This window comes from Thermobia domestica, chromosome 11 (assembly GCF_964235325.1).
Source record: "Thermobia domestica chromosome 11, izTheDome1.hap1.1, whole genome shotgun sequence".
Taxonomy (NCBI): Eukaryota; Metazoa; Arthropoda; class Insecta; order Zygentoma; family Lepismatidae; genus Thermobia; species Thermobia domestica.
The window spans coordinates 179,374,351-179,397,345 of record NC_137464.1 but is presented as its reverse complement, the minus strand read 5'-3'; the positions used below and the strand labels follow the sequence as shown (position 1 = coordinate 179,397,345).

The window sequence follows — 22,995 nt, the reverse complement described above, 5'->3', positions numbered from 1 at the left end:
TTTGAAATTCTATTTTTCAAATATTTTGAAAACTTTTGTTTAAATTTTTGCTCAGTTTAAAAATTTAAGTTTGAAAAATTGTTGGTCCCTAGGATTGTAGTTACGCCAGATAGTCTAAGGTAATTGATGGGGAAAATTTAAAGCTTGAAGCTTGATAGGTAATTATTGTAATATTTTGATATGTAACAACAACAATTTGACGCTTCAACTTTAATTCATAACTCATAGTCTAATGTCATCAGTGAAATTATATCCTTGGTGCAATTTGATTGACTGAACATTTTCAGAAGTTTCTGGACTTTTTTGTTTAAAATTTGTTGATCAATATTTTCAGGTTTGCAAATTTCATACAAACTTTTGAAAATGTATTCAATATTTTTAGTTTTAAAAATTCTTGTGCTTATTTAACGTTTTGAAAAATATTATCAGTATCAAATTTAAAATCAAAAATTTAAAAAGCATTTGAAAATTTGTTTTAAAATGTTTGACCACATTTTACACGTTTTCATTTCATTTCATTTATTTAATCAATCTAACCAATACATGGTATTTGGAGAGTTCATTTCACATATACATAGTTTTCATGTTAGATTACAAAACAAACATAATATAATTTACAGAAGTCATTATACATATAGATAAAATATTTTATATTGTTATACATATATTTCTAGATATTCTTTAACACTATAAAATTCTTTCTCTATTAGATACGTTTTTAAATTTTGTTTAAATTTATTTAAGTTTTTTTCCATTTTATGTGATTGGGTTAGCATTGAATATTTTATTTTCCATATGTCTGGGGCCCTGTTGTGATAATCTAGTAAAGTATGACTTTTTGTGTTGATCTCTAGTATTGTAATGATGATCTTTCGCTTCATCTTCATTTTGCGTTAGACTGGAAACAGATGCTTCATATATATAAATAAATGAAACTGTTAATATCTTTAACTTTTTAAAGTATGATTTACAGCTTGTAATGTAATGTAAGTTTGCAATGCTATGGATGGTCTGTTTTTGATTAATAAATATAGATTTGCTATCGGTTGCATTATCCCAAACATATATGTTTAAAATTTTTCAAGTTTAAATATTTTTGCTCTAATTAAAACTTAAATTTTTTGACTAAATGTTTTAGTTTGAAAATTGTTTGCTCTATTTGAAAATTTTCGTTTAGAGATTTTAGTTTGAACATACTTTAAATTTTCATTACTGAAAATTTTGTAGATCACAGAAAAATTTTACGAGTGCAACGGAAGAAATATTTCTCAAGTCGACGGGCCGGAAGGACTAAGTCTTCTACAAGAGTTTTTTTTTTTTTTTTTCAAATTCGGAACTAATAAAACAAATGATGGAGTAATGTGCACAAACAACTATGCGCTAGCCGATAATACTAATCCAATTGTTTGTGCTTCACATTAAATCTACTTTCAGTTTTCGACTCTAACTGTTGAAGTACAAACGATGAGATTTAGTGCAGAAACAAGCACAAACGATGCACTAACGAACGACACTATTTTCATCGTTTGTGCTTGGAGTCGGGGGGAATATGAACTTGGACCCCTACCATTTTTTCTTATATCTCTGGAACTAATAAGCACAAACGATCGGGTTTTGTGAACAAATAATACACTAACCAATAGCACTAATTCCATCGATTGTGTTCCAAGATGGGAAACCAAGTTCACGCATCTTCTTTCGACATCACAATACGTTACTTAATTTCTACTCCTTTAACTGATTGTAATTTTTTAATGAACTACATTCCTACTATTATATATAGAATTGGGAAATAAAAAATTCTATCCAGTTTTTAATCCTGCTAATATCTCTGAAGCTAATAACGCACGAACGATGGGACTGGTGCACAAACAATCCAGTAACTAAAGACACATCTTATTCTTAGTGCTCTGAGTGTGCGGGACAAATTCACTGATATCTATCAGTTACGACCGTCGGTTTGTACAGACATTGATTTATCTCAATAGTTCTTGTTCTATCTTATTGCCATTTTAAATTTTCTAAACAGTATGGGCCTTATACTGCTTGTAGACGATCCAAGGAAACTTGAACAAGAGTCTTGTCAAGACCATTCAAGATTATTTGATGAAAAAGACGTCAGCACTGACGTCATTTTTGCCTTGAATTCAATAATTTCATTCAAGAGATTTTGTTTCGGTCCTGATCTAAACAATCCAATTCAAGAGCATTCAATAGCCAATCAGCACTCGAATTGAGTGCAGGAAAACACAAAACAACTATGATGGCGTCGTGAGTGAGCGGCAGTTGTTGAATAAATATTTTATTACTCTTTTGATAATTATCTGATGTTCAAAGTGTGCTTATAATAATAAAGAAAAGCTAATATTTGGGCTGGAAGATATTGTTAGCATTTTGTTGATAATATACACGATTTATGTAGTTACAGTGCTTGCATGCCCATAACTATTGTTAGATTTTGAGGCAATGATAGGTATAAGTATTGAGAATTTAATACACATGAATATCGGGTGTAGATTAAGAAAGAAGAGTCCATCACATAAAAAAAATATATTTGACTTTTCTTGCTTTAATAAGACGCTTTGTACTGTTATTAATCTGGGATAATAAAAAAATAATAATTGCATACAGATTGATAATATGCTAATAAACTGATGTATCCTGGAAATGATTACATGTTATCCTATTATCAAATATGCAATTATTTTATTACGGAATTCACACGTAGTATTTTAGAAGTTACTTCTTAAGGTAGGAGTTGCTTTCATGCGTGCAGGTAAATTCTACGAGGACTTTCCTGTAAGGTACAAATGCGCATCCAGACATATGCCACATTTGCGAAAGCGAAAAAAAAAAAAAAACAAAAAAAAAACACTAAAATCGAGAATACTATTTAACAGTGTCAGGGCAGGAACATAGAAAGGTACCCACGCGAGAGTACGTCCGCTGGGAACTGGCGCGTCATCGACGGAGCTGTTAGTGCAAGAAACATAAGAATAAGAATAGTGCAACAAACTCTTGACATCATATTCACTTATTTGAACCCAACTATAGCCCTTGTAATGATTTGATCCTGGTAACATTAAACTTGTAAACATAAAATACTGGTTTCCTACATTATACAGGCAAGTTCTGACAGTGGAAATTATTATCCCAAACAATCCTCTTTCATACGCGCAAATACATTTTAACAGTAAAATTACTATTTGTATGACGGGTTATTCTTAAGCAGTACCAAATATAAGATAGGTTTGTGAAGAAAGTCTGATGCAGATATGGACAGTAAGTCCAGTGGTTGAAAAAAAAATATATCACTGCTTCGTTTAATTTCCTGTTTTTTCAGTTTTTTTCTTTTAAATAGTCTTCAATGCCACAGCATAAATGATATCAAAAGGCAGACATTGCCTCGTGATACAATTTTGAGAAACAGTTCGATTTTTTTCTTTTTGAGTGTGATTCTGCCATCAGTACGCCATTTGAAGAGTCAGATTCTTAAAAAGCTTAGTACAGGGATTTTATATCTAAGCAGCACTTTACTCTTTTAACTTAAGCTAACCTAACCCGTATTTAATGTAAAAGGGGCAAAATACTTAATGAAAATTCGAAGGGGGTTGCTACAAAATCAATTGAGCTGTTTTTTAAATGATTTAATATACCAGAAATCTATTAAATTCCAAATGCCTGGAGAAAGTTAGGAAAGACATGCTAATATTATAGTTATTCATGCGCAGGTCTGAACTAAGTCAGTACGCAGTTCCGCTTTCATTTATTTTCATAATTTCAGTCACTTGTTTTGGACTGCCACCTATCAACAAGTACATATGATTCAATACCTCTATGATCGTGTAAAAGATGTTTCAAAACCATGCGAGACTCTTGTTCAAGTATCTTGAACAATACTCCTCTGAACATGTAAATTTGAGGTATTGAATGGTGCTGTTCAAGCTTTCTTTGATCATCTACAAGAAGCATTATGCAGAGTCGTTTTGAAGTTTGATTAGCGTCACTTAAAAGCCTGACTACTGCAGGAAACATATGTTAGTCTAACTCTTTAGTATGGCACTAAGCACGCGTCAGAATGACTGCACAAGGCCCTATAATTTTTACGAAATGATTAGAAATAGTGATGTTAAGATAACAATGCTGCAAAATATTAAGCTGTTTTTATCTTTTAATTACTTAATCAATATGCAACAAACAAAAAAAAGAAACTGTTTAAGCAAAAAGTTTAAGCAGTCAACAAACAAAAGAAACTGTATTTCATAACATTTATTTCATATTACAGATAAATATAAACTTTGGTAGGCAGTAAACAGGATCACGAGCTAGAAGTTTTCATTTCTTCCGATAGATGTCAACCGCTAAGGACGTTTGCTGCCATCTAACGCTAATTTATGTAACTTTTACTACCTTTGTTAAAAGAAACATAATTACAAATTAGCTTTCGTTCAGAAGTTAACGTGTGGAGCAACGGACGGTTACCGTTACCCGTTAAGTTATTAACTAATTGATTCCGATAACGAACTCGATCGAGATAATTGCTTTACAATCAGAATTCAAAAATCCACTTTCGTTCAAGAGTTATCATGTGGCGCAACGAATGGATGTAATAAGCCACCGTTCTCCATTTAGTATATTAGCAGATCAACTGTTAACGATCTCAGCCGAGATATATTAACTGTTCTAGCTATGTATTGCAAAGACAGAATTCAAAAGTTATCTTCTTTTCTTAAGTTATCGTGCGCATTAAGGGCAAACGTACGTTGCCATTACTTGTTAAAGTTTTAACGAATTGTCCATTAACGAACTCGGGCGAGATAATTGCTCTAGCTATATATCACGAGAAAAAAAATAAAAAGCAAAACTCATCTGTTTAAGAATTATCGTGAGGAGTAACTGACGAACAGATACAGTATATTAATATTATAATATTTTAACGACCCACTTGCGTGATCCTACTAGGCATACGTATGTATTAGAACATAAACGATTGGCACTGAAAAAATTCAAATCGGCACCTTTTTCGAAACCTTCCGACTAGCATCACACCTTCTCTTGTTCTAAATAACTGCGTTAATTTTAACGGCAAGATTTCATTATTGGGCTTTTACGTACACGAACGTACCACAAACGAAATCCTTAAGAGAAATTTTCAAATGTATACTAGCTGAATCTGCGCTCTCATATACAGAGCATCATCGGTCATTCTTCATATCTGTACTTGTCCCTTTATAGACATAAGCGAAAGACGTCTTGATAAAAATCGGTAAAAGGGTACCATAAAGCGGAGATTTTTCGATTATTTTTTTCAATATCTCGCACCGTTTGAAAGATTTGAGCCTACTTCCGGTTGGAGTTTCTAATTCATGTATGATCAGTGTTTTCTTTCTTCTTGCATGCAGTATGTAATAAGCAAATACATTTCACAAACAGTTAATTACAATGTCAGTGATATATGATGTTCATTGGGCAAAACACTCCAAACAATAAAGTATCATCTTAAACTGGAGAAACGGTTATCCTTCGTTCTTCATTATTATTTGGCCATGAAACAAACGCCTGAGAGATATACTACTCCTGTATACAATTATGTGATGTTTGAATGTACCGTATAACTCGTAATGTATGATGCTTTACTTTTTTAAAATTTCAACAACGGCCATTTTTAAATATTCAATTTGAACTGAACAATCTACACAAAATTTGCAATCGATCAGTGAAAGCGGCATCTTTGTAGAGCCTATGGTTCCCGATAACTCACTGTCAAAAGGATTGGCCACGATCATATAAACATCCACAAACATATAAACCTAGCATTTTAATATATAAACTAGCTGAACCTGCGCTCTCTACACAGCGCATCATTCGCATATGAGCATAAATCTCCTTCTCATTCCTCACAACATATGTACATGTCCCTTTACGGACATGGGAGATCCGGGTTCGATTCCCGGCGGGAGCTCAAGTGGTTCGGATTCCATGTTAATCAGTAGGTCCACGTCTCATATAGCCTCTCTGCTAAACGGGACGTTAAACCCAAACTCAACTCAACTCTTTACAGACACAAGTGAAAGACGTCTTGATTTTAAAATAATCGGCAAGGGGTATCATAAAGGGGATTTTTTTTCGATTATTTTTTTTTCTCAATATCTCGCACCGTTTGCAAGATTTGAGCCTATTTCCGGTTGGAGTTTCTAATTCATGTATGACCAGTGTTTTCTTTCTTCTTGCATGCAGTATGTAATAAGCAAATACATTACATATACAATTAATTATAATGTGAGTTATATATGGTGTTCATTGGGCAAAACACTCAAAAAATAAAGATTTATCTTAGACTCGAGAAATGATTATCCTTCCTTTTTCACTATTATTTGGCCATGTAACAAACGCCTGAGACATATACAACCCCAATATACAACATTGTGGTGTTGAAATGTATAACGCACAGAATATGATGCTTTAGTTTTTTTTTAATTTCAACGCTTCCAGTGTACCCTAAAAAAGTAGTAAAGAAATAATGGCCATGTTTTTTTTAAATATTTAATCAGAACTGGACAATCTACGCAAAATTTCCAATCGATCAGTGAAAACGTCATCTTTCTAGAGCCTGTAGTTTCCGAGATCTCATTGTCGAAAGGATTGACCACAAACATATAAACATAGTTTAAAAGAACTCGGAAGATGGAAGCACAATTCACATGCATTGATTTTACAGAAGGCTTATTAAAATACAAAGGCCTTGAACAATAATTTTATATCATAAACTTTATGAAAAAAGATATAGTTAACTAATTTAGACTATTTAAAGTACAAATACTTAAAATGTTTGTCTCTGTTAAACGCAAAATCACACATAACCGTAAATGAAAGATTTAAAAGCCAAAGTTATAGGTTGGAGCTTGGTCGCTCTAAATTGCTATTGTAGCATTTTAATAGATAGATTGTTCTTGTAAATGTCCCGGTCAACTTGACGTCATGCTGGACCGGACATTTTATTTTATTATAATTGCGTTAGTTTTTATGTGGAAAGTTCATTATTAGGCACTTATCAGCACAAATGTAACATAAACGAATGCATTAAAGAATCTTTTGAATCGTAAATATCCCGACCGACTTGAAGTCAAGGTGTCTCGGACATTTTATTTCATTATAACGGCGTTAATTTTGTAACAACCGTATATCCTACTGTTGTATTTTTCTTTCTCTTTTCTTTAATTGAATATTATGTGATTCTTGTTGTTTGTTAATCATATATGCTATGCTAATATATTTAATTATGCTATGGAATGTTTAAAAGGACGGCCGATCTCCCCTTCTTAATTGAGAAGTTACCAATTGTTTATATTGTATACAGTGTATATGTCTGTTTCGTTTATTTCGTCTGTTTAATATGTGTGTTTTGTGTATTCTTAAATCCCAATTATATAATATTCTCAATGGAAAATTCCTATTAACATTGGATACCGTATTGTCTGATGAAGCCAAAGAGTTAGTTGGCGAAACTGTAACACGTGTTGAATTTTAATGAAAATATATAGTTTTGCTCAGCAAATAATTAGTTTATATTTAACTATAACAAAGCAAAGCTTCTACTTATGGAAAATATTACGTAGGAGAGACTTCAAGAGTGAGACAAAGTCAAAGGGGCAATTCAGAACAGGATATGAAAGAGACTTTTGGTGATGTTTGTTAAGAAATGGTCACCAGGTCTTACACGTGATGAGGACGTAAGCACTGAATATCAGTGTGTCATTTTTTAAACATATAACAAAAAGTATGTACGAAAAGGGAAAATGCTTAGAGTCTATGTGAGCACGCAGCTATAGTGTTGGGTGCACAAAAAGGTGTATATTGAAAGTTAACATTGGTGACCAAAGTACAAAATAGTCATAAGATCTGACGTAAGTTGCAAAACTTGTCACGTTTTTAGCATTTACTATAAATGTGATGTGTCTCCAAAAACTTATGTAACTTCGTAGACACTCGTCGAACTATGTAACTCGGGAGTCCGTCGGGCAATCTCTTTTTCGGCATTTGTAAGTCTAAATTAACCGACGGACTTCAACTGTAACTTACTTTTTTTGAAATTTCATTCTACAATAAACTGGGCAAGATAATTCGTCTATATTATTTAAACTACTTGCTACCTCATGGATCTGTCTGCAGCTAAAGATTAAGAGACTTAATATGTTTGTTGTTTATTCACGTGTGACCGCTCGCATACTGTTGATCCTGAAGTTGAAGTTATAAAATACTTCTGCTCCCGTACTGGAGCTGCGACAGATCAAAAATGGTGTCAGGTGTGGGGTGGCCCGTGGAGTCGCCTGCAGATTAACCTGTTGTGTCGCCTATGTGATAGTCCACTGGACAACTTGTGAGGTTGTTATGAAGTATTCGGACAGTTCTGAAAAGATCCAGATGGGAGTCCTGTGGTGTAAATGCAGGAGTCCAGTGGTTCAGATCCGAGCGGAGGATCAAGCAAGTACAGAAACAGGAAGCCCATTGAATAGTTGAACATCGGATGCTGAACTGTTACAAATTGAAGGACAGTATGGGATGCACGAGACACACGCAGCAGCGGGCAGTAACTCCCACCTTGTGAGTTGTTATAGCACATCGAAATAATAGACTGGACAGTGGTTAGTGTTTTGATTTTCACAACCAAGTTCTCTTGTGTGAAAGGAAATTCCTAGGACTAACATCTCAGCGCCCTGCCACGGAGAGAATCATAGTGCATCTTTCTACAGCAGACAGTTATGTGAGTACAATCTTTTTCAATTTATAATTAGAAAGAAACCTTTTTGAGTGTCCCCGTAAGATTGAACTGTATTTCACCTCCCCGGGTATTAATGCACAGGTGAAAGAACAGAAGTCATTTTGTAACACGGATTGTGTATAAATTGGTCAGGAAAAAATTGTATCACATATTGTGTACAAATTGGTAGATTGTTTTTTAACCCATACAATTTATGCCTTATATAGGGGAAATAACGTTTTGTTTCTGATTAAAGAACAATATTGAAAGGGCAATTTATAATAGTTCGCAAAGCTAGTCAGGATTGAGGAGCAGTAAGATTGAAATCCTTTAAATGTGTAAAATTAGAATAAAGGGCCGAGCTAAGTTAAAGATATTAGTTGTGTAGCAACAGACATGGGAAAAGTTAGATACTTTTAAAAATATATTTATCACTACAGCCAATCCCTCGGCTATTATGTTTGTCAGCAGGAAGGGCAAAAGTGTTGCCAACTGAGTATGAGAGAAATAACTCTTCTAAAGATGAGAAACAATGAAAAGTAAAAATTCAAAATTAAAATATTAAATTGTTTGCATTACTTGAAAGGGCAAAAAGGCAAGGCCCTACATTAGAAATTAATTCATGATGCTCATTTGCTACAAACATTATTAACAATTAGATATGTGTAAATAGTTCTCGGCGCTGTTGCAATAATGTAAGTGTTCGTTGTTGCACGTTGTCTTCTGTAGATGAATCCCAGGTTGACTCGGGAATAGGCCCACGAGTCGGAAGGGTAGAAACCCTTGGTAATCACTTCCGTGACTAGACGGAGAGATAGAACCGTAAGTCGAAGGAAAGAACCCTTTAATGATCTCGTCATGAAATGTAGCCAGGTAGAAGTGAGTACGGTAGTTGTTTGGCGAGAGACAACTAAGGAGGAGGGAACAGAGAACCCTCAGTAAGTTAAGAGATAGGTATACCTAGAGAAGAAAAAGGGGACAAGATAGTGTCCCCGAGAATAGTGAGTCGGGAGGGAGACTTACGGGGAAAACGGGATCTGTGAGGCCGAAGGCATAGTATCGTCCGATAGTAAGGAGTTTGCAAGAAGACTTGAGGTAAAAGTGGCGTCAGATTCCGTCGAAAATGGGAAGCCATTGCCAAGTAGAGTAAAGGAGCCGGAAAGGCTACGGCCACCTCGGGGCATGGTGATTCCATGCAGGAGGGAAATACAGTGTCCTAATTATTTTAAAATAAAAGGAAAATTGGTAAATAATTCGGAAAATTGTTTCAAAGTGTAGGTACAGTAGATTAGTACCTCAACTGCTGGACAGTCTCGCCAAAGAGAAGGTTGAAAACACGTACAGACAATTTCTTCCGTCAAGGGAGAATTTGAAACGTTTGTGAATTTTGTTATAGAAAGAAGTTCATTAAACATGAATGCATAGATAGTTCATTATTTGTGAAGTAAATGCATTTTGTTGTCACGTAAACAAATACAAGGATTTTAGGAATGATTCAAAAAATGGATAAAAAATTGCGATCTTAGCAAATAATTAGAGGTTGTGTCAGGAGCCACAAAATTTTTGAACGGCCTCTAGATAAATAGAGTTTCCGTATATTTTACAGAATAAGCACATCAAACTGAGTTAAGTGGTAGTTTTGGTTTGGATACATTATATGCAGTTCTCCAGATACAAGACGTACAAGAAAACGTTTGGTTGAATGAAATATATTGGATTTTTTGGATCAGAGGCCACAAAATTTTAAATGGCCCCTAAATCGAGATTTTGTATTTTTTACGGAATAAAGACATTATACTGAGTTAAATGGTAGTTATGGTTTGGCTGCACTATATGTAGTTCTCGAAATATAGGGCGTACAAGAACATATTTGATTGAATGAAATATATTGGATTTTTGGATGAGGGACCACAAAAATTTTGAATGGACCCTAAATCGAGATTTCATATTTTTTGCGGAAAAAGCACATCATACTGAGTTAAGTGGTAGGTTTGGTTTGGCTACACTGTATGTAGTTCTCCAGATATAAGACCTACAAGAAAATTTCTGCCTGAAATATATTGGATCTTTTGATCCAATAAGATGCACAAAATAACTTAAATTCAGTAGAGTTGACAATGCAGTAGTGTCCATTCGAAGCGTGATTGCTATTATTTAAGCATATATGAGTAAAGATAGCATATATTAGTACAGGCTGTCGACAGGTGAAGATAAATTCGAAAACTCGAAGTTTGTTAGGAAGACAGTTCTTTTTTACATAGCAACCTGTCTTTAAATTTCCCTTATCCTTTCTTCTTCCCTCATAGTTTGTAACCCCACTTTTATTGTTAAAGAGAAAAAAATTCGAAGTGAGATCAGGGGAATTCACAGATATTCTCTGACACTCTCCCATCTTTCCGTCCGTACACAGTCGCGTTGTAGACAAACATTGAGTTATATGTATTTAGAAAAAGAAAGAAAGAAAAAGAAACTATCGTCAAGTACGACCCGCTCGGGAGAGTAATACTCCCGGAAGTACGTTTTTTCGCACGCTACTCTAGCCAGCTGTTTTACGCGCTATCCTAGCCATTTGTTTTAAGTTGGTCACAAAATCTATATCATGGAGTACAAGGGGAACAAAACGAGCCCTATATCATGGAGTACAAGGGCAACAAAACGAGCCCTGCGGGGCTTCTAACCCGTTCCTACTACTACTAGTACTTATCTGCACAAAAGTAAGTAAATCACATTTTTGAGTATTATTTTCGTATTATTTTAATTTAAAAAGTGTTATAAAAATGTAAAAAAAACTTCCCTGGGGCCGGGTTTGAACTCACGCCAAAATAGATTTTCGCTACTAGCATATAGCGCTAGCCCACTCGCCCACGAGGGCCGACAACAACATTCGTCTGAATTCTGCTATTTGAATGCAACGTGGCAAGACATAGATAACGCCAACCAATCAGAACTGTGTTTTTCGTTCCTACTTCCGGGAGCATTACTCTCCTGAGCTAGTCCTCGTCAAGTTGCCAGAAAGCAGTGCCCGTTAGGTCACAGGGAATTTATTAACTGGTATATTTAACAAGAAGAAAAAGAAAGGAAAATCATATTTTAAAAAAAGAGTATTTTAGGAAATTGGGTCACTGGAGCAAATAATTATCAGTGTCATTGTCCTAAACTACAAATACATCTTAAAATACGTTAATTCTTCAACCCTTGGCCTTGGTGTGTTGAGAAGACTAAAATAATGTCCCTTCAAAATGTTTTTGGGGTTTTGCAAAGATAATCTGACAACCCAACGAATCCAGTAAATAAGCTTCCTTATTAGACTTAATACTTAAGACAGAACAGTCACTTCTCAGAGATAAATAATCAAAAAATGCCAGGAATATTTTAGTAACTTAAAATTCCACTATCTGTTAGGCGATAAGTTGTATTACGAGGGCAGAAGACGAACTGTCATAGATTCCAAACATGAACGAGGGATAAATAATAATATACCGTTTATGAAAGTTGTCACACACTTATTAACAAAAAATTAAAGTCAAGATCAATAATTATTAAATCAGGATACAACTGAAACATGTGCCAATGTATGGAATATTCTTCCTTCCCCTGTAGATGAGGATCTGGAGCGTCAGGTGTCGATAAAGTATAGTCTTGTGATTTAGACTGTAAACGAACCTTATGTTCCTATATGGTTTTCACTAGTAAACGTGCTAAAAGTAATTAAACAGTTTGGAGACTATAAATAATTCATTACCTTAAACGTCCCTCAGTTCGATTACCAGATTTTGATCATGCACTCAAGCCGACCAATAAAAGATTTCAATTTAAGTTATAATAAATACCAATGTGTATATTTGTTGTGTTTCTAGCGAAGGTTAGTTTTGAACCCCTGTTCTTACGTTCTTAAATTAATATTTGATTGTCCGACGTCTTCAAAATAAAATCGAATTTGTAGCCTTTATGTTCAACGAAAATTAATTCCTTAATACTCAGAGAAATTATATTATTAATACGATTCAAAAGTAAGGTCTTGATTGCAAAGACAAAAGAGTCCAGTTTGAGTCAGCTTTAGATACATATCTTAAAATATTTTACAGCAGGAATGTTTGTATTAACTTCCAAGGCAGACGCTAGATCTGGCTTTCTAGTAACACAAAGAAGCCTTTAAAAGCAAAATCATTTAGTAGTAATGTAAATTCTTGATCTTACATTTCAATTAATGAATCTGAAAGGCTCTCAAAAATAAATAACGTGTACTAATAATATAATAAATAAAGTACTATAGTCTATAATATAAATTATAGACCTATAGCACGGTGCCTTCTATTTAGACATTGAATGAGCAAAATTCGGGAAACTAAGGTCCGATTAATGGAAAACATCTCTAATTACCCATTTTCCTAAATAAGAGACAAATCCAACGAAGTTTACATTTGTGCCATTGTTATGGTTATTCATACCAAAAAAAAAAAAAAAAAAAGACAGCATTACGGCCCAAAGCGAAAACTGTATTCTATTAAGGTCCACATTGTTAAGATATGTAGATATGTATTGCAGTTGTAGTTTGCAATATAGTTTCGCGACAGCGTTCGTCATTACCGATGCTACTTAACCGGCACATTATCACAAGAAAAGAATAACATATTCTTTCCTCACCTTATCAATCACTTAACAGAGTATTTAATTGGCAAATTAAAACTACTGATAACAGTAAAAAGGAAATCGCCGTTCTGTTTGCAGTGGATACGTCTAGGCCAGATAATGTATTATGATACTGCCTTCAATTTGGTTACAGACATGTAGATCTCTTACATATCTATAGGCCCTATCAAATTAAAAATCCTAACTCTCAATTAGTAAAACTGAAATTGCTTCTCATATAGTAGAGTTGATTACATTCTGGTACTTAAAGGAGATTAAATAAATAAATAAATACATAACTACATAAACGTGCCTTGAATAAAAGGTTTCCTATAAACAACGACACAATAAGGAAGACATAATGCACACCAAAGCATAGGTACTAAAGTGGCCAATAAGATGTAGATTCAAGACAAGCTATTTTACTTGAATTTCATATAAACCTTTTGCATGATCACTAGATTAAGCCAAATAATAAATAAATAAAAGTTTAATTACGATTCTTGATAGCCTTAATTGTCCGTGCAAATTCAAGAAGATATTGAAACAGTGATAAAATCTGATTCTCTTCAGTGAAATAAACAAAACACCGGGGATAAGTAAAAATGTCACTGATGATACGAGTATTTGATACTTCTGTCGCGGTACTTGAAAAAAAAATGGATATTAAATATAATGGGAATTCTTGCCGACATTATCTACTTTAATCACAGTCCAAAATCATTTGTCGAAACATGTAGTAGTCACTCCTTTGTCCAGCTAAGACGGTAAGACTGTCGCTTCAGCTTTGAAATTTAAGTAGTAGACTAATCTTTGACAAATACTTCACTAATTGTGATACAAATTACGTTAATAAAGTTAAAACGTAATAAATGACTAGACATGGAGAAATAACGTGTCGTGGAGCAATGCGCTCTAGAATGTAGTTATGTCTATTTAGTTCAGGTTCTTGACATTACGTGTCGGCATATCAATGGATAAACTGTGCCATATCAGTATACAATACGACATTACTCCTTTCTATTTCCTATATTCATTTGAAATGTTGTTTGCGATAATTGCAAGTATTCCAGGTTTATTACAAATAATTCTTATTGAAGAGCATTTCACGTATGGAAATTTTATCAAGATTTTAGGGAGTAAAATATAAATATATTAATGCTTGAAAACAATTAGTTCAGTCCAGTGGAAGAATCATATAATTCTTATCTATTTTAACTTAAAGTAATATTTTATAATGACATAATACGTGGAGTCCGTTCAAAAAAGTTAGGCACATTTGGCTTGGTCAGTATACAGTCCTAAGAATTGAACTGCATAATTCAATGAGAAGGCAAGAAGCGAAAAGCCTACTAAGAGGCTTAAATTATATAATAATAATAATGATTTAATGAGACTTTTGAGTACTTTAAGTAGATGAAAACTTTCTATTTTGTATAGTCGCCATTTTTTGTGTTCTACATAAAAAATGTTAAGAGGGAAATCCAACTGCAGAACCAAGACAATCTTGCATAGATTTATTAAGATTGTAAGAAAAATATTAAACATGTTGACATGTAAATCTTACTGACCTCGACCAAGCGTTTGAATTGGTGCAACACATGGTGCTTAAAACTGAAATTGTTATCCTTGTGAAATAAGCTTTCTTAATTAAACAAATTATAACATATTTGGCAAATAAATAATTACGTTGGTAAAATGGATAAGTGAAATTTGCCAAAATGAGGTACTCCTAAGTACTCGCGCCGAGTCGTGAAGCTTGACGTAGATCTACCGACTTCACCATCCAATAGAACGCGAGGGTATGTTCCGGTCGTCAACCCCTGCCCATCAAATTTTGTCAGAGTCGTCTCTCGTGCTACATGGAAGACATCTCCCGAGAGTACAGTGTTGTCGCATTGGCGCCAAGTTCCGTTTTATTAATTTTTTTTTTACATTATATTTTCGTTGTTACTATTCGTGTTATTGTTACCGTTTTAGAATAATTGTAACAGTGGTTATGGTTGTACAGTGTTATTATTGGTAATTTTTAAATGCTTCTCTTCAAAGTTTGGCAACATTGTTGGTGAATTTCAGCTATTTGAAGATTCCCCATGTGTGCACTCGGGAAGCGGCTCCACGAATTGCACCGAAGTTTTCCGATGTGTCGGAGGTCAAGCAAAATATTTCTGTGATTGGTTTAGAGCCCAAACTTCACGACTCGGTGCGGGTACTATAGTAGTATCGACGGACTTGCAATAAGAGAAAAGCTGTGTTCAGTTGATTGCAGTAGAGTATAAGGTATTGTTTAGTATCCTAGATAAAGAAGATGTTTAATAATACAAAAGTAACATAAATATTAGAACTAGAAAAGTTTGATTGTTAAAACTGTGTAAAGAACAATTGATTCTTGTAATCTTATCTTGTTTACCTTAAATATCATTTGCAAATGTTGCTCAGAATGAACAAGTTTTGAAACAAAAATAGTCTCGAGAAGGTTGTTGATTTCTTTAACTTAAATCGAAACAGAATATTACAGATTTATCAAATTTGAAAATTAACTTAAAGATATTATTCTTTCCACCAAAATGTATTTGAAAAAATTGTTTCTAAAGTACGAAGCTTGTTAAAAGCTGTTCTAAATGTAAAAGGAAAGTAAATGAACAACAAGTCACTAGCATCAAAGATATCGAAACAATCCAAGAATAGTTCTATTCCAGTATACGCACTTAGAGTGGAATTATTGTTGCCAATTGCCTCCAGATATGAGTATGGATTTTTACTGTTAAAGATATTGCATTTTGAGGTAGTATCTTATTCTACGGTATATAATTTAACTATCTTTGAGAGCTTCGTTTATGCAAGTTGTTTAAGTTAATGTGATTCTCTATAACTATTGCTTATATACATTTGTGTTTATTCTACTTGCAAGCTAATACGTAGTTTTGGAATCAATTGAGACAACCTTTTCCTTAGCTAGATAAAAAATAATACGAATAATGTGTTTCTATACCTTATTGGTTTGACTGTAAATCGAACCTTTCCATTATAGTCACCTATTTATATCATATTGCGAAGCTAAATTACAAAAGAATTTGCCAATTCACCAAGCTGTAACACAGTACGATTGAGTGAGTGTATATTCCTTAAGCTGAAATATAATGAATTGTCATACGTTACTTCTAAGCCGTAAAAGGAATCGTAGTTGATACAAAGCATTAATACAATGTAATTCTAGTTAATACAGGAATTTTGAAATTATATGTGGATTGTATGGTGTACGAAATGATTACTGTGCAAAAAGGTTCAACATATTTCATACTAATATACCTAGGTAACTGCAAAACAAACGTATTCATAATATAGTAATCCTGGATTAGACCTAGAGCATACTAGTTACCCAATTGTAACAGAAACATTAAGAAACTAACCAACAGTGTAAGATATTATACGCGGGTATAGTTATTCCATTTTTGGTGACCTACTGGTGGCTAGTAGTATTTCAATCGATCTTATTGTATTATTTTGCCTCAATGACGTCTTGTTTGAAAAATGGACGATTATTGCCTCAGATATATATGAAACTATTCATAATAAATGAATTTAGTTCTCGTAATGAGTTAAGGATATCAGTGCATATGCGAAAAAATAAGTACTGCCTATAACTGAGTGAGATGCTTCAAACATTAATGTTGCACCATTTCAAACTAAAAAGGTAAATTATCAAATATGAAAGGAAGAGTGAACCTAAATAAAACGATATTGTCTACGGAAATTTGTATAGATAACAAATTTCCTCAATTAAGGGGGGAGGGAGATGTAACAGCCGTACATCCTACTGTTGTATTTTTTCCTTTTCTTTAATTGAATATTATGTGATTCTTGTTGTTGGTTAATCATATTTAATTATGCTATGGGATGTTTAAAAGGACGGCCGATCTCCCCTACTTAATTGACAAGTTACCAATTGTTTATATTGTATATATGTCTGTTTCATTTATTTCGTCTGTTTAATATGTGTGTTTTGTGTATTCTTAAATCCCAATGATAGAATATTCTCAGTGGAAAATTCCTATTAACATTGGATATCGTAGGAAAGACTTCAAGAGTGAGACTAAATCAAAAGGGTGATTAATAATAGGATATGAAAGAAATTTTTGGAGATGTTTGTTAAGAAATGGTCACCAGGCCTTACACGTGATGAGGACGTAAGCACTGAATATCAATGTGTTATTCTTTTAAATATAACCAAAAATGTGTACGAAAAGGAAAAATGCTTAAAGTCTATGTGCGCTCGCAGCTATAGTGTTGGGTGCACAAAAAGGTGTATATGGAAAGTTAACATTGGTGAAAAAGTACAAAATAGTCATCATAAGATCTGACGTAAGTTGCAGAAACTTGTCACGTTTTTAGCATTTACTATAAATGTGATGTGTCTCCAAAAACTGATGTAACTTCGTAGACACTCGTCGAACTATGTAACTCGGGAGACCGTCGGTCAATCTCTTTTTCGGCATTTGTAAGTCTAAATTAACCGACGGACTTCAGTCGTCTCTATTATTTAGAATGCTTGCTAACCCATGGATCTGTCTGCAGCTAAAGATTAAGAGAAACTAAATATGTTTGTTGTTTATTCACGTGTGACCGTTTGCATTCTGTCAATCCTGAAGTTGAAGTTATAAAATAAGTTCCGCTCGCGTGCTGGAGCTGCGGCAATTTTAACGGAAAAGACTCCATACTCGGATACTTTTCAGCACAAACGTAGCACTGATGATTGCCATAGAGAAACCTTTAAATGTACTTACTTTTGTAAATATCCCAGCCAACTAGACGTCAAGTTGGCCCACGGGGTCTCGGTGGCTCAGTGGTAGAGCGTTCACCTCTCGTTTGAGAGATCCCTGGTTCGATCCCAGCTCGCGCCACGTGGGTTTTGTGGTGGACAAACACCGTGTTCGTCAGTTTTCTCGGGTCTCCCGTTTCCTCTCATTTTATTCATTTCAGCATTTTCATTCATTTCTCATCATTCATCCTTTAGCCTAGCCGGCATAACGTGGGACGTAAAACTGAAATATTTCATTTTCTAAAGTTGGCCCAGACACTTTGTTTTAGTCAGTTTTTAAGGACGAAAGTTCATTATTGGGTAGTTACTAGCACAAATGATTGCCGTAGAGAAACCTTTGAATGTTTGTTATTGTAAATGCGCTGGCCAACTTGACAAGTTAACCCGGACATTTCTTTTTTTGATATCGTAATTATTTTCATTGCACAAACGTTGAAGTTCGAGCACTTTCCAGCACAAATGGTATATATGATCAAATGTGTGCCATCTCTAAGTGTCCCGGTCAACTTGACGGACACACTGCAACAGGAAATCGAATAAACGAATTATAGAAGAAATTACTTCTCTTTTGATTTAAATGTCTTTTATATTTTTATTTTGATCTTTAATATCGATTAAAAACTCGCCATCAGAGTTTAATAAGGCCAAAAATCTGTAAAAGAAATATTTTTAGTAAAATCAAAGCACAGTATATAATCTGAACCGTACTACTGCCAAAATTTTACCGAAATCTGGAGAATGCTCCGTACAAAACTAGCCACACTGAATCCACGATATAATTGTGTTTGTGAGGAAGCACTTAAAAGCACAGAAATTAATTAGAAATATAATTTAATAGCTATTTTATACTGGTGTTATTTCTCTTTTAAAAAAGTATACATTGTAAGAAATATTTATATAAAACATATTGAAAAATAAATCTCATGCATAATTTATTGACTGGATTGACAGTCACCCACTACAGGTTTTTCTTTGAGAAGATTGTATCACGCAACACTTTTTCATTTTATATTTCATGATAATTGTTAAAATCACATTTTAGAGAAACAGTTACCTGTTGAAGGACAGGTAAACGTTTAAAACTGGTTTGAGTGAAATGTTTTTGAAAATCCGAAGGGTATTTATAATAATAATAATAATAATAATAATAATAATAATAATAATAATAATAATAATAATAATAATAATAATAATAATAATAATAATAATAAGCTAGTGTCAATGTTTCAGTAATATTTAGTTCTGTGAGAAGTATATTCATTTTCTGCAAAACAGGGAAGGCGGAACGTAAACTCTACTTAACAAACCCGTTTGTGACAGACCTAAATTAAATTCAGAGTATGTAGTGGAGGAATCGGTGGCTCGAACCCTTGACAACGGTCAGGAATTGTATTTTATACACTTTATACATTCATTAACTAATCATTAATAACAGAATAATTCTGTAATAATATTTCTTGTAAAGTATAATATACCTTCTCACAAATAAAATAATAAATACGACACTCAGTGGCGGCGATTGGACGTTAAAAGTGGGGGGCAAGACATGATCTGAATATTTCTATATCAATCTTAGTTTTCCTGGTTGTTTCTAACACTTTGTTTCACGAAAGGTTGTATAACTAACAGGATACTATATTTTTAAGTTAAAATACTGTATATCGTATATCATATTTTATTAAGTAAATTGACAAAACCAGCGCAAGTAGGTACTAGACGTTTGTAATCTGAAATAACGAAAATGTAAGAAGAGATTTGATTCCTTGCTCATGAACATCTTAAAATTCTGTCTGGAAAATTGTGTAATCAGATTATTTAATAACAAATTTGAAAACCAAATAAATAGAAATAATAATATTAATCATAGTAATGAATGAGTCTTGCTTTGTAGATGCTATACTGAAACTGGGGATACTTGAACAACTTAATTTTTAATTCCACACATGCTATTAAATGCATGTTATTACTCTTAGAAAATGAAAGACAGTAAATACTAGAAGCATATGCTACGACATTTAAAGCAATATTTGCTTTTGCAGCTTCCCGAAACATGTTCGTTGCCACTAGGTGCAGTTTTCACTTTCTTGGAACACATCAAAAGACAACAATACTTAGAATCACTCTACACTCCAGCTATACAAAATAATCCTAAAACCTAAAATTATGTTGAATTCACTAAATTTAATTGTATATACAGTTACACCCCTAAACACACACCATTTCACTCGTATATTACATTACAAAACAATGGAAAAGGTAGAAGTTGTTTCTTATTACCCTCTTTTTAATCAATATTCCTTACTTTAGAAAGAAGATAAGACATTTTTGGAATTGCCAATATTTGTGCAATTAAAGAATAACTTGTGAAATACTTTCTTTCTTTCTTTCTTTTTTTTTTTTTTTTTTTTTTTTTTTTTTGCTTGCTTGCTTGCGAAATGTTCTCTCAATTAGTTTCAAAGCGGCTAACTAACATATCGAGCCCTTGTAAGAAGGGAGTATAGAAGCAAAACCTGCTAAATCCATTTTTGAATTTTGTCTCACTCATTTGTATTAAGTAGGGACTCTAAACAAGAAAATTGTTAAACAATTCTGAAACAAGGACATCACTTCGTTTCCTGACAAAACTGAAAATGGATTTAGCAGGTTTGGCTTCTATATCTCTGGATTGAAAGTATGCTCGAATTGTTGTGCTCCAATAGGTTAATTTTTGGGTTGTTTTCCGTCGCACTTAAAACGCAATTCCTGTAGCTTTCTTAACTTCACGGGAGGACAACCAATATGTACTCACGCAACGGCAAATGTTACGTAGCACCATTTTTCTTATGAAACAGTAATACATACATAAACTTTATATTTCCAAATGAAACTACGGTATATACATCAATGGGTTGCTTCAAAAAAGTGGGGGGCAACTGCCCCCCCTAATCGCCGCCCATGACGACACTGCATAGTTATATTACTGAAAAATAACATCGATCCTGAAACTAGATGATGCTAAGGTCAATGACGTCCTTTGCTTTGTTTTTTGTGTCTATGTTGCGAAAGAAATCCCTAAATCTGCATATCCATTTAAATTTATTTTACTGGCTGTCTAGATAGATTTATATTTTTAAAAAGAAAGAAAAAAAACCTACAAGAAGGTCAACAAGTACAGCACCTTATATTTGTGATATAATAAAAGCGTCAGTGTTGTTATATAACGAAAAATATTACATGATTATGCCACAAACCAGAAATGCGCAATCCGCGAAAGACACAAAGGTCAAGAACCACACAGATGGGTGTGGGGCAAACCCGTACACAAATTGCACACTGTCACTAATTTATTCCAAACTCTGAACCTTCGATGTAATCGAAATATTTTAATAAAAATTCTCTGTTTGGCAGTAAAGAGTTTTTTCTTCTTTTTTCTATATAATCTGAACTTTCTGTTACGTAGTTAATCGATACTGCTTTGCGGAACGCTCAGATTCTCTCATGCCAAAGACACGTGTAATAGTAGTGACAACTGCAAATCCTTGGGATACATGGCAGCACGCTCAATCAGCTGAGTCACTTGTGTCTATTTCAGTAAGACACACTCTATACGTCGTAGCAAAGATTATTATACCATTATCATTATGCAATTTAAGTTAGAAACTTTTTACATGCGAAAAAATATAAATATTAGCTGTCGAAATATGCTGGCAATCTTATAGTATTGAAAAATCTTGGAAAATAACAATCACGCTGTTACGCGCTATCATCATGAGCATAATAAATTGAACTATCCAAGATGCTGTCAATTTATTGTACTTAAATATCAAAAAGTAAGATACAATTTTGTTATTTAAATATAGTACTTAAATATTTTTATAATTTAGTTATTTCATGTCAAAGAAAGAAAAAAAGAAAATATCTAAAAAGAAAAACGAACAAGACTTACCATCGCCGATTGCGGTTTGACCATTCACTAGTGCCTTTTATCAATATATTTTTCCCCCTGCCAAATTGCAATCTTAACACTTTCTTACATCGTCACAGCTGATAGAAAGAACGCATTGTCATGAATTATTACTCTTTTCCTCACATGTCATTCGCAACAAAATATTAAAATCGATAATTCGTAGTTGATTGCGCACCATATAATTGACACACATACGTGCATTGTCCTTATGTAAAACATCGGAAAATTTCGGAGCGAAGAACAAACTGACCTAGACCGTACCCAATGCACTAGCAAACTCGTCTCGTAGCAGCCGATTCACTACAGGGTAACTTAGGCAAGTGCTGCTATCTTTTGGTGAAAGTAGGAAACAAAACGAGGACATCGTGAAAGCCAGTCAGTTGTAAAAGGACGATAAGGAAAAGCAAAGGAATGGTAGCAAGGAAAGGAAGAATAAAAATAATAAAATGACTGCTATCTTTTTGCCTTTATGATATCAATTAAACTGGGAATGACATAGTTCAACAATCAATTATTAATTTACAACTAAATCAATTTCTGTCAAATAAAATATGAAATATTCTCTCTTGAGAGAGAGAGAGAGAGAGAGAGAGAGATTAGGGATGGCCAAAAAATTCCGAAATTCCATTTTCTGAAACTAAACTGTTTACCTCCCGGATTTTGGATAATCTGGATTTCGAAGGAATCCGGATTCCGAATAAAATTGGATTTTGGATCGGAACAGTTTTCGTTACTATTTTTTAATACATCTACGTGGATAGGAACAAATTACATTATGTACCAGTGTCATTTGTATTCTATATATGCATTCCAAGTTTGAGATCGCTTGGGGCACGATTTAAT

At 33.6% G+C, this 22,995-nt stretch overlaps 1 protein-coding gene across 1 annotated transcript in view; it reads right to left on the bottom strand.

Moving 5' to 3' along the window:
- Positions 1-22,405, bottom strand: part of unk (RING finger protein unk) — a 163,919-nt gene extending 141,514 nt beyond the window's left edge. Inside the window, exon 1 of the mRNA XM_081731386.1 lies at positions 22,132-22,405. The gene's annotated coding sequence lies outside the window, so the exon portion shown is untranslated. The remainder of the gene's footprint in view (positions 1-22,131) is intronic.
- Positions 22,406-22,995: the final 590 nt, after the last annotated feature.